Consider the following 12,654-nt stretch of genomic DNA (forward strand, 5'->3'; position numbering starts at 1 on the left):
TCTTCGACTGCAAACACATGAGCTGGTCTATCCAAGCGCATCACGGTAATATTGGGGACTTCATTCCAGAATTTCACCACAATCATCGAAGCAAGTGTAGCAAGAGCATCTGCCATCCGATTCTCATCTCGAGGAATGTGATGGAAGTCAACCTTAGTAAAGAAAGTTGAAATCCTCCTTACATAATCTCTGTATGGGATGAGGCCAGACTGATTCGTCTCCCATTCACCTTTAATCTGATTAACAACAAGGGCCGAATCGCCATAAACATCAAGATGCTTGATCCTAAGATCAATACACTCTTCCAAACCCATAATACAGGCCTCATACTCCGCCATATTATTCGTGCATTTGAAAGTTAGCCTTGTTGTAAAAGGAAAATGTGTGCCCTGAGGAGTAATAATCACTGCCACAATACCATTTCCATATTGATTTACAGCGCCATCAAACACCATGCCCCATCGGGAATTAGGCTCTAGCCCTTCATCGAGCGTAGTCTCATCGCAATCTTTCATTTTCAAATACAGAATATCCTCATCAAGGAAGTCGTACTGAACAGATTGGTAATCCTCAATTGGTTGATGTGCCAAGTGGTCAGCCAAAATACTACCTTTAATAACTTTCTGAGCTCGATACTCAATATCATACTCAGACAACAACATCTGTCAACGGGCAATCCTCCCTGTTAAAGCAGGCTTCTCAAAGATATACTTAATTGGATGCATTTTGGATATCAACCAAGTCGTATGATTCAACATATAATGGCGTAAGCGCTTAGCAGCCCAAGCCAAAGGATAACATGTCTTCTCGAGCATTGAGTATCGAGACTCACAATCAGTGAACTTCTTACTCAGATAGTAGATAACGTACTCTTTCTTCCCTGATTCATCTTACTGACCCAATACATAACCCATAGAGTCCTTAAGAACAGTCAAGTACATACTCAAGGGTCTTCCTTCCACAGGCGGAGACAAAATCGGAGGCTTGGACAGATACTCTTTGATACTGTCAAAGGCCTTCTGGAAATCCTCGGTCCAATGATGATGCTAATATTTCCAGAGGAGCTTGAATATTGGCGCACATGTGGCATTCATGTGGGATATAAATCTGGAAATATAATTCAAGCGGCCAAGAAAACCTCGGAATTGCTTCTCAGTTTTGGGCGCAAGCATTTCTTGTATTACTTTGACCTTGGCAGGATCAACTTCAATACCTCTTTCACTGACAATAAATCCCAATAACTTGCCGGAACGAACTCCAAATGTACACTTGTCCGGATTCAGGCGGAGTTTGTACTTCCTCAAACGCTGAAAAAGCTTCAACAAATGTTCTACATGCTCAACTTCCGTCCTCGACTTCGCAATCATATCATCAACATACACCTCGATCTCCTTATGCATCATATCATGAAACAAGGTAGTCATAGCACGTTGATACGTGGCTCAGGTGTTCTTCAAACCGAAGGGCATCACTTAATAACAAAATGTTCCCCAAGGCGTGATGAATGTTGTCTTCTCCATATCCTCGGGTGCCATTTTGATCTGATTATATCCGGAATATCCATCCATAAATGAGAAGACATTAAATTTAGCTGTATTATCTACCAACATATTGATGTGTGGTAGAGGAAAATCATCTTTCGTACTAGCTTTATTCAAGTCTCTTTAGTCCAAGCACATCCGGACTTTTCCATCTTTCTTAGGCACGGGCACAATATTGGCCACCCATTAAGGATATGTAGAAGTCACCAGAAACCCCGCCTCAATTTACTTCTGAACTTCTTCTTTAATCTTCACTGCCATATCAGGATGAGTTCTTCTGAGCTTTTCTTTCACAGGCACACACTCAAGCTTCAAAGGCAGGAAATGTTGCACGATATCAGTATCTAGACTAGGCATGTCTTCATATGACCAGGCAAAGATGTCAACATATTCTCGTAGCAACTCAATCAACCCCTTCTTCACAGACTCTTCTAGGAGTGCCCCAATCTTCACTTCGCGAACACAATCCTCAGACCCCAAGTTGATTGTCTCCAAATTCTCAAGATGTGGCTGAATGATCTTCTCTTCGTGCTTAAGCAGATGGGTAATCTCATCAGGAATCTCTTCAACATCATCTTCTTCGGCCTCAAATTCAGGGAACTCAAAGTTGGGAGATGGTGTTGGATCATTATGTTCAATGGGTTCGATCAACCTGCATAATGATTTTGGATATGAAAGAGATTTTAGAATTCAAGCAAGGCAAATCATTATGCAGATGAAAAGATTGATTTTATTCTTTTTTAGGGTTTTATGTGATCACCACTTCCATGCAAAAAGCAAAAAGTGAAAATAATTTGGAAAAACAAACGTTTAACATGAAATTATTGAATGAATATCGTTGTATTAATGTGCCAACAATGTCATCACTTCTCCTTTTGGCATGGGAGAAGGGTTTTTTAAACAAAAGTTAACATTACGTGGACTTATGGACAACTGTTGGAACATCAACAACGACCCAATTATTGCAGACTCCTCCAGGGATGACAAAGTTGCCAGAATCCTCCTCTGCATCTTCTTCCACTATAGCAGCAGCCTCTTGGTCTTCGACCGTATGGATGAAACCACCACTCTGAAATAAACCGTGCTTGTTGAAAGTGCCTGAAGAGTACCCTTTGCCAGCCTGGGATTTATTGTCTTCCAGCTTAATCATTTGTCCTAAACCAGTAGTTGCGCCATGCTCAATGGCCAAATTTGCATCATTGTAGGACGCAAATGAAGAAGTTCCTTTCTTAGAAGGCTCAGCAATAGACAAGGCTTGGAACGGCGTCCCAACCTCATCCTCAGCATCTATATAAGAAAAGGAAGACAAATGGCTAACCAAGAGAGCCTTCTCTCCCCCTACTACCACCAACTTCTTGTTCTTCACAAACTTTAACTTTTGGTGTACGGTGGATGTCACGGCGCCTGCCTCGTGATCCCATGGTCTGCCAAGCAAACAACTATATGATGGGTGGATATCCATGACCTGGAAAGTGATCTGGAAGTCACTAGGTCCTATCTTGATTGGAAGCTCAACCTCGCCAATCACAGTTTATATGGATCCATCAAAAGCCTTAACAGCCACTCCACTCTGCCTCATGGGAGGCCCTTGATATGAAAGTTTTGCCAGAGTGGATTTTGGCAACACATTAAGCGATGACCCTGTGTCTACCAACACATTAGACAAGGCATCATCCTTGCATTTTATTGAAATGTGTAGAGCCAAATTGTGGTCTTTTGCCTCCTCGGGAAGATCAGCGTCACAAAAGCTCAAGTTGTTACAAGTAGTAATGTTTGCAACAATGCTATCAAACTGCTCTATTGTGACATCGTGATCCACGTATGCCACGTCCAAGACCCTCTGCAAATCTTCGCGGTGTGGCTTAGAGTTCATCAACAAAGACAATACAAATATCTTTGGTGGAGTTTGTAGCAGATGATCGACAACATTATATTCGCTCCTCTTGATGAGCCTCAACATCTCACCACAGTCCTTTTTCATCATGCCATTCTGGCCAACAGGCACAGGAGTTCTAGCAGCAACGACGGGTCTGTCAACAGCAAGTGTCGGATTCGGAGAATAAGAAGAAGTCCCTACAGGACGGGCAACATTACCAACAACATCAGTCCTTTTGGTGTCAGCTTGGGGTTTCGGCGGCGCCGAGAAAACACGACCACTGCGAGTCAAACCACTAACATCAGAAATACTTGTAACAGAAGTGGAGGGAAAAGGCACCTCCTTCCCATCTTCTAATGCTACCGCATTATATATATATAGGGAACTGCTCTGTCTGAAGAGTAAGGCACAGGGACAGCTGGCTTGATAACGAGAGTATGAGAAGCCTTCTTCTCGCTCCCATCATATTTGACAACAACAGGTTCAGGAATTCTAAACACAGGGGATATAACATTAACTTCATCCTCATCACGATTCTGAAGTATCTCGATCACACCCATATCCAGCATTTCTTGGATATCTATCCTGACTTGGCGACATCCTCTCTCATTGACAGTGCATACACGGTAGCTGTCATGGTCATGCTCGTAATGAATGTATCCACATAGCAGTCTACGCATCTCGACCAACGATTGACGGATATGGCTGACATATCTGACCTTGTACTTGCCAGGGCAACCCTGAACCATATTAACTGCAGCCTTCCCATGCTCGGGCAATGGGTTCTTCTTAACATTAGGACCTACATCCTCGAAAAAAAATACCACTTCTAACAAGGTCTTGAACCTTGGTCTTGAGAGGGTAACAGTTCTCCACATCATGTCTGGGAGCACCGGAATGATAAACACAGTGAAGCTCGGGCTTGCACCACCACTGAGGGTTAGTCAGTACAGCAGGTGGGTCACGTGGAGTAATCAACTTCCTTTCAATTAGTGAAGGATATAGCTCTGCATAAGTCATTGGAATAGGATCAAAAGTGACCCACTTCCTATCATAGCTAGTGCTGGTTTGATTGTTGTTTCGAGGCTGGTAGGCCTGCTGTTGCGGACGATGCTGTTGTTGTTGATACTGTTGATGTTGCTGTTGCTGGTTCTGATGCTGATAACGTTGATTCTCCCTGAAGGCAGGTGCTATATGAGCTACCTGGTGTTGGGTACTGGCCGGGCGCACAGCTTTCCTCTTCATAGAGGGTCTTCGTTGTTTAATATGGGAGGACACAGTATGTGCCTCTCCATCTTTCTTCTTGGAAAATGCCCCATAACGTTTGGCAGAAGAGCCTTCTTCTCTGGTCAGGCGTCCTTCCCTGACTCCTTCTTCTAATTGCATCCCCATGTTCACCATCTCGGTGAAGTCAGAGGGAGCGCTAGCGATCATCCGCTCGTAGTAGAAAGATCTTCGTCATTTCTTTCTCTTCGAGCGGGGGCACAATCTGTGCAGCCAATTCACGCCACATCTAGGCGTACTCCTTAAATGTTTCCTTCTCCTTCTAGGACATAGCCCTCAGTTGGTCCCTATCGGGAGCCATATCAACATTGTACTTATACTGCTTGACGAAAGCTTCGCCAAGGTCGTTGAAGGAGCGGATGTTCGCACTGTTCAGACCCAAATACCATCTAAGTGCGGCACCAGACAGACTATCCTGGAAATAGTGGATGAGAAGTTGATCGTTGTTAGTTTGAGTTGACATCTTGCGTGCATATATCACAAGATGGCTGAGCGGGCAAGTGTTCCCTTTGTACTTTTCAAAGTCAGGAACTTTGAATTTGATAGGAATCTTGACATTGGGCACGAGACACAGCTCAACAACAGATTTACTGAAGAGGTCCTTCCCTCTAAGAGTTTTAAGTTCCTTGCACAGCTCAAGGAATTGATCATTCATAGCATCCATTTTCTCGTACACATTTGGGCCCTCAGATGGCTCAGAGTGATAAATGGTGTCATCAACTCTCGGTAAAGTGTGCACAACTTGAGGTGGCACAACAAGGACCGAGCTAGATATCGGCAGAGAAGCAAAAGTAGGGGCGAGGCCCTCTGGAACAAAATTAGCGGGCATCCCCCAAGGAAACCCAGTTGGCATAGCTGATAACATGAAATTATATCACATTTTAAGACTTAATTTAATTAGATTATATTATCATTTACTTTAATTTATCCCATTTTATCAGATATTATGCAGTATTTCTTTTCTATTTACATCAGGTACCCATTTTGAAGCAAAAGTGAAAAAGGGAAGAAAAGGAGGTGTAAAAAGCAATAAAAAGAAAACAAATAACCAAGACCAAGCCCAGCCCAAAAGGAAGCGCAAGTTGCCCCTGTGACGGGCGTCACAAGGGTTGTGACGAGCGTCACGCGAAGTAGCCTTGTGACGGACGTCACACATGGTGTGACGAGCGTCACACCAGTCCACTAGCTTTTTGGCGCAAGTTACGCTCTCAGAAGAATGGAAGTAACGTTGAGGATTTCGTGTCCTATTCTCAAGCCGTGTATTTAGCCATGCTGAAGACTCGTAGGAAACGCAAGGCAGTTACCAAGGCTATTATAAATAGCCATCTCCTCTCTTTGCCGTCGAAAAGTTTTTGCACGCTCAGTTTTGCGAAAGCTCTGCCAAATTTTCCTTTCACGCCTTTGCTTAATTTTCTTCCTTTCCAGCATTGTTCATTTTATTTATTTCTTTTGCAAGCTTTACTTTCCCTTTTCCCTTGCAATTTATCTTTCCCGTTTTTAGCTTTTAGATATTTTTCGCATAATAGTTTCTACACCGGAAACTACTGTGCAGCTTTATACCGGATTTAACCTTACGTTATATTCGAGTTTTATTTCCTTGATTTATTTTACGGTTTAATTGAAGAATCCAAGAACAAATCCTACCGGCTTGTGGTGGAGTGTTCAAGACCATTGTATTACGCATTCAGGTTCTTTAATTGCTATTTAATTTTGTATGTTTTATTCTATTGTTTATTCATATTGCCTGCCTGGAATGAGTCTGTTTATGCATGATATAAATTCTTGTTTATTTAGCATGTCTGGCTAATTTGCCTAGGTATCGGTATGTAAAGTAAGCAGAATAAGGGATCGAGACTGAGTCGGTTTATCTAAACTTAAAATCAAAATCAATCTTTTTATGGTCTCAACTTACAGGTTTAATAACAAGATTTTTTACAAAAGTAAAAGACATAGAGAAGTTAAAATCAATAGAGCGAGAGTTTGAGATTTTAACTGGACAGTGTAAGTTAGGCATTAATTCTAGATCAGGGCGAGAGCAAGTTTTAGAGTTAATTAAATTCTGACCTTTTCCAAAAAGTATTTTTAAAGATTGAATGTGAGGACGAGAGTTAAGCATTTGGATTTAATTATATAACCTAAGTCAACAGAGCGAGAGTTTGAGATAAGGGTGTTTAAAACGGTCAGTATTTTCTTAAAAAGAGTTTCTGCAACTTTATTGTTTTCAAAATATGGTTTTTGACTTAATTATAAGTGACAGCAACATTAATATAAAATCATGGTTTATTCAACAGAGCGAGAGTTTGAGATAGAACCTTTAACCAATAAAGTTAACCGAAACGATTCATTTTAAAACCAAGAAACCGACAAAGACTTGATTCCCTAGTTTTGACGAATTACATACCGATATCCGTTTTATTAATATTTAATCTAGACATTAGTTTAGCTCTTAGTTTTTCCCCAAACAATCGAACATCTTCACCTTAGATTTACGTAGTAACTTTAGATAACGGTATATCGATTCATAAGTCCCTGTGGGATCGATATCTTTTAAAACTACGCGATAGAACTGTGCACTTGCAGTTTGTATCCCATTCTCGACTCACCCAGTCGAGCGATCAAGTTTTTGGCGCCGTTGCCGGGGACTTTTATTCAATCGATATCGTAACTCTTCCGTTACGCTGTAGAGACTAAGGTTTCTTTTTCTTCTATTTTCTTTCTTTCGTTGATTTGTATGCCACGCACTCGCTCTCAAGGCGAACCGCTCTATTTACGAATCAACGACATCGAACTATATCTCCGAGTCTTACGACGAATTCGGGAATATCGTGCTGAAAACAATCTCCCTCCTATAGACCTTCCTGATCTCAAAGATTTTCCTTCTTTAACCGAGATGGCAGAACCAGCTCGTGCTCTTAGAGATTACGCCGCTCCATCGCAAGATGAACCGCATTCAAGTATTGCTCCGCCCGCAATCGAAGCAAACAACTTTGAACTTAAACCTTCGTTGTTGCAGGCTGTGCAACAGAACCAATTCTCTGGAAATCTTACCGAAGATCCAAACCTTCATTTATCCGTATTTGTCCAATACGCTGATACTGTTAAAGCTAATGGTGTCACTTCAGAGGCAATTCGACTTCGTCTTTTTCCTTTCTCATTAAGAGATAGCGCTAGAAGATGGCTTCAATCTCTTCCTTCCAACTCAGTCACCACATGGAACGAGTTGAAGAAAGTTTTTCTTGCCCGATATTTTCCGCCAAGCAAAACAGCTATGTTAAGAGCCCAGATAAACGGATTTAAACAGAAAGACAACGAGTCTCTTTTCGAAGCATGGGAAAGATACAAAGACATGATGAGACTTTGCCCACACCATGGTTTGGAAGACTGGTTAGTAATTCACACATTTTATAATGGTCTCTTATACAATACAAGGTTAACAATAGACGCCGCTGCAGGTGGTGCACTAATGAACAAACCTTATGCTGATGCTTACCAGCTTATCGAGAGCATGGCCCAAAACCACTATCAGTGGGGAACCGAACGAACAACAGTGGAAAAACCTCAACCGAAAACTGGCATGTACGAGATAAGTAACCTTGATCACGTCAATGCAAAAGTGGATGCTTTGATCCAGAAGATTGAAAGTTTAAACGTATCGCCTCCAGCAGCCGTGGTTGCTATAACTCAGAATTGCGAGGTCTGTGGAATCCAAGGCCACACTCCTGCGGAATGTCAACTCTTGACTGGAATCCAAACAGAGCAAGTAAACTATGCTCAAGGAAGCCCCTATTCGAATACCTATAACCCAAATTGGAAGAACCATCCAAACTTCTCATATAAGAGTAATAATGCTTTATACGCACCTGGACAGTCTCCAAATCAAGCCCCATCTATACCTCCAGGATATCAGAAACCGAATCCTAACAATAATACCCCTAGAAAATCCAACTTGGAAATCATGATGGAAAACTTTATAGCTTCCCAACAACAAACCAATAAAGATTTCTTAAACCAGAACATACACACTGGCGAACAACTTAAACAACTAGCAAGCAAAGTAGATGCCCTGGCTACCCATAACAAAATGCTGGAAACGCAAATATCTCAAGTAGCTCAACAACAAGCACCTACTGCTGCACCAACTGGTACATTCCCTGGACAGCCCCAACCCAATCCGAGAAGCCAAGCTCATGCAATTATATTGAGAAGTGGAACGGAAGTGGAAGGACCGTCTGACCCAAGGATAGAAAACCAAAACCCTGAGAAATCCATTGAGGAAAGTGAACCTAAGGAAAAGGAAGAGAGTAATAAGGAAACCCTAAAAAAGAAGGAACCTTATGTACCTCCACCACCTTACAAACCACCTATACCTTACCCTCAAAGGCTTGTTAAAACCAAAGATGTAGGCCAATTTAGAAAATTTGTTGATCTCCTTAAACAATTAAACGTTACAATTCCGTTTACCGAAGCTATTACGCAGATGCCCTCATATGCTAAATTCTTAAAAGAAATTCTTTCTAATAAGAGGAAACTTGAGGATAGCGAAACCGTTACACTCCCTGCCGAATGTAGCGCTATAATCCAAAACATGCCCCCTAAACTCAAGGATCCGGGTAGCTTCTCTATACCCTGTCACATAGGAAAATTTGTCATCGACAAAGCCTTATGCGATTTAGGAGCCGGAATTAGCGTTATGCCCTTATCCATATGTAAGAAACTAGAGATGGGAGAATTAAGACCGACCAAAATGTCTGTGCAATTAGCAGATCGTTCCATCAAATATCCTGTAGGAATCCTTGAAAACGTTCCCGTACGCATAGGTCAGTTTTACATTCCCACTGACTTCACAATTATGGACATTAGAGAAGATGATACGACACCTATTATACTAGGAAGACCATTCTTAGCAACTGCCGGTGCAATCATAGACGTAAAACGAGGACGACTCACCTTCGAAGTAGGTGAAGAAAAAATTGAATTCATTCTTTCCCAATTCTTGAAAGCACCTGCAATAGAAGATACATGTTACTTCATGGATATCATCGATGAATGCATAAAAGAAGCAGAGTCAGGAGAAGTCAAACCATCAGACTATCTTTTAGAGGACAAATCTAAACAATGCCTAGCAATAACACCAGATCCTACGCAGTGTCTTAACAAACCAACCCCTGATTTGAAAACACTTCCCAAAAATCTGAGATATGAATTCCTAGACTTAGAACTTGAACGACCTGTGATAGTTAATGCAGATCTAGGAAGACTCGAAACAGAAAAACTCCTACATATCTTAAGAAAATATCCAACTGCACTAGGATACCACATCACCGATCTTAAAGGAATAAGCCCTTCTATTTGTATGCACCGCATCATGTTAGAAGAAGACTGTAAAACCTCTAGGGAACACCAGAGAAGACTAAATCCGATCCTAAGTGAGGTAGTAAAGAAAGAAATAACCAAGTTATTAGAAGCAGGTATTATATATCCTATATCTGACAGCAAATGGGTTAGTCCTGTACACGTTGTACCCAAGAAAGGAGGCATAACCGTTATTGAAAACGAAAAAGGAGAAACTATAACTAAACGAATCGAATCGGGATGGAGAATGTGCATTGATTATAGGAAACTAAACAAAGCAACCCGAAAAGATCATTTCCCTTTACCATTCATTGACCAAATGTTAGAACGATTAGCTAAACATTCACATTTCTGTTATTTAGACGGTTATTCAGGCTTCTTTCAAATACCAATTCACCCTGATGACCAAGAAAAGACAACATTCACATGCCCTTTTGGTACCTTCGCGTATAGACGAATGTCGTTTGGTCTGTGTAATGCCCCTGCAACTTTTCAAAGATGCATGATGGCAATATTCGCCGACTTTCTCGAAAACATCATGGAAGTATTTATGGATGACTTTTCTGTATACGGACAAAGTTTCGAAGAATGCCTTGAAAACCTGGAAAGAGTTCTGGAGCGATGTGTAAAAGTAAACTTAGTACTTAATTGGGAAAAGTGCCACTTTAGGGTACAAGAAGGAATTGTTTTAGGACACATCATCTCGAACAGAGGATTTGAAGTAGACAAAGCCAAAATAGAGGTAATCGAAAATCTTCAACCCCCAAGAACCGTGAGAGAAGTACGAAGCTTTCTAGGACACGCCGGTTTTTACCGACGATTCATCAAAGACTTCTCTAAGATAACCAAACCCTTAACCGGACTGTTGATGAAAGATGCTGAATTCATATTCGACGATAACTGTTTAAAAGCATTTCAAACTCTTAAACAAGCATTGATCTCCGCACCCATTATGCAGACACCAGACTGGAATGAACCATTCGAAATAATGTGCAATGCCAGTGATTATGCTGTAGGTGCTGTTTTAGGACAAAGAAAGGATAAAAAGCTTCACGTTATATATTACGCTAGCAGAACCCTGGATGAAGCACAGATAAATTATGCCACAACCGAGAAAGAACTCCTAGCAGTGGTATTTGCGCTAGATAAATTTCGTTCTTACTTGGTAGGAGCCAAAATAATAGTTTACACTGATCACGCTGCTATCAGGTACCTTTTAACAAAAAAGGATGCTAAACCTAGACTCCTAAGATGGATAGTAGCAGACCACCTCTCTAGACTTGAGAACCTTGAACCAGAAAGAACATCCATTAATGATGATTTCTCGTATGATAAACTCATAGCTACTTTGGAAGAGAACAACTCCGACATGCAAGTAGAAACCACCTTAGCTATATCTGTCATACCATGGTACGCTGATCTAGTCAATTATTTAGCTGCCGGAATAGTTCCACCTACTTTATCTTACCAGCAGAAGAAACGATTCTCCCACGACATAAAACACTATTACTGGGATGATCCCTTACTTTTCAAAAGAGGCCCCGATGGTATTTTCCGTCGATGTATACCCGAAGAAGAGGTAGAAAATATAATCCAACACTGTCACTCTGCGCCTTATGGTGGACACACAAGTACATCCAAGACCTGCTCTAAAATCCTACAAGCTGGCTTTTATTGGCCAACTATATGGAAGGACGTACATGCGGCTATTAAGGAGTGTGACAGATGTCAACGCACGGGAAACATATCTAGACGTGACGAGATGCCACAAAAAGGTATTTTGGAAGTAGAGATTTTTGACGTGTGGGGGATAGACTTCATGGGACCCTTTCCATCCTCTTTCGGTAACAAATACATACTCGTGGCAGTTGACTACGTATCAAAATGGATCGAAGCTATAGCTTCTCCAACAAATGACACCCGAGTAGTAACTAGACTCTTTAAAAATATAATATTTCCGAGATTTGGCATCCCAAGAATAGTAGTCAGTGATGGTGGATCACACTTTATATCCAAGGTACTCAAAAAACTACTACTTAAATATGGAGTGAGACATAGGATAGCAACACCTTACCACCCTCAAACCAGTGGACAAGTGGAAGTATCTAACAGAGAAATCAAGCAAATACTAGAAAAAACGGTCGCCACTTCAAGGAAAGATTGGTCATTGAAATTACCAGAAGCTTTATGGGCATACCGAACTGCTTATAAAACTCCCATAGGGACGACCCCATTTAAGCTCATTTATGGAAAATCCTGTCACCTCCCGGTAGAATTAGAACATAAAGCCTATTGGGCTATTAGAAATTTAAATTTGAATTATAAAGCCGCCGGTGAAAAGAGAATCCTTGACATAAACGAATTAGAGGAACTCAGAAGAGACGCCTATGAAAATGCCAAAATCTATAAAGAAATAACAAAACAATGGCATGACAAGCGTATATCAAGGAAAGTCTTCAAGCAAGGCGACGCAGTACTTTTATTTAACTCTAGACTAAAGTTATTCCCGGGAAAACTACGATCCAGATGGTCAGGACCTTTTCATATCACTCAAATCTTTCCCAGTGGAGCGGTAGAAATAAAAGGACAATCTACAGAACC

The 12,654-nt window shown here is 41.2% G+C and overlaps 1 pseudogene; it reads right to left on the reverse strand.

The window, feature by feature from the left end:
* Positions 1 to 7,976: 7,976 nt before the first annotated feature.
* Positions 7,977 to 8,076, reverse strand: LOC127109190 (uncharacterized; annotated as a pseudogene).
* Positions 8,077 to 12,654: the final 4,578 nt, after the last annotated feature.

This window comes from Lathyrus oleraceus, chromosome 7 (genome assembly GCF_024323335.1).
Source record: "Lathyrus oleraceus cultivar Zhongwan6 chromosome 7, CAAS_Psat_ZW6_1.0, whole genome shotgun sequence".
Classification (NCBI taxonomy): domain Eukaryota; kingdom Viridiplantae; phylum Streptophyta; class Magnoliopsida; order Fabales; family Fabaceae; genus Lathyrus; species Lathyrus oleraceus.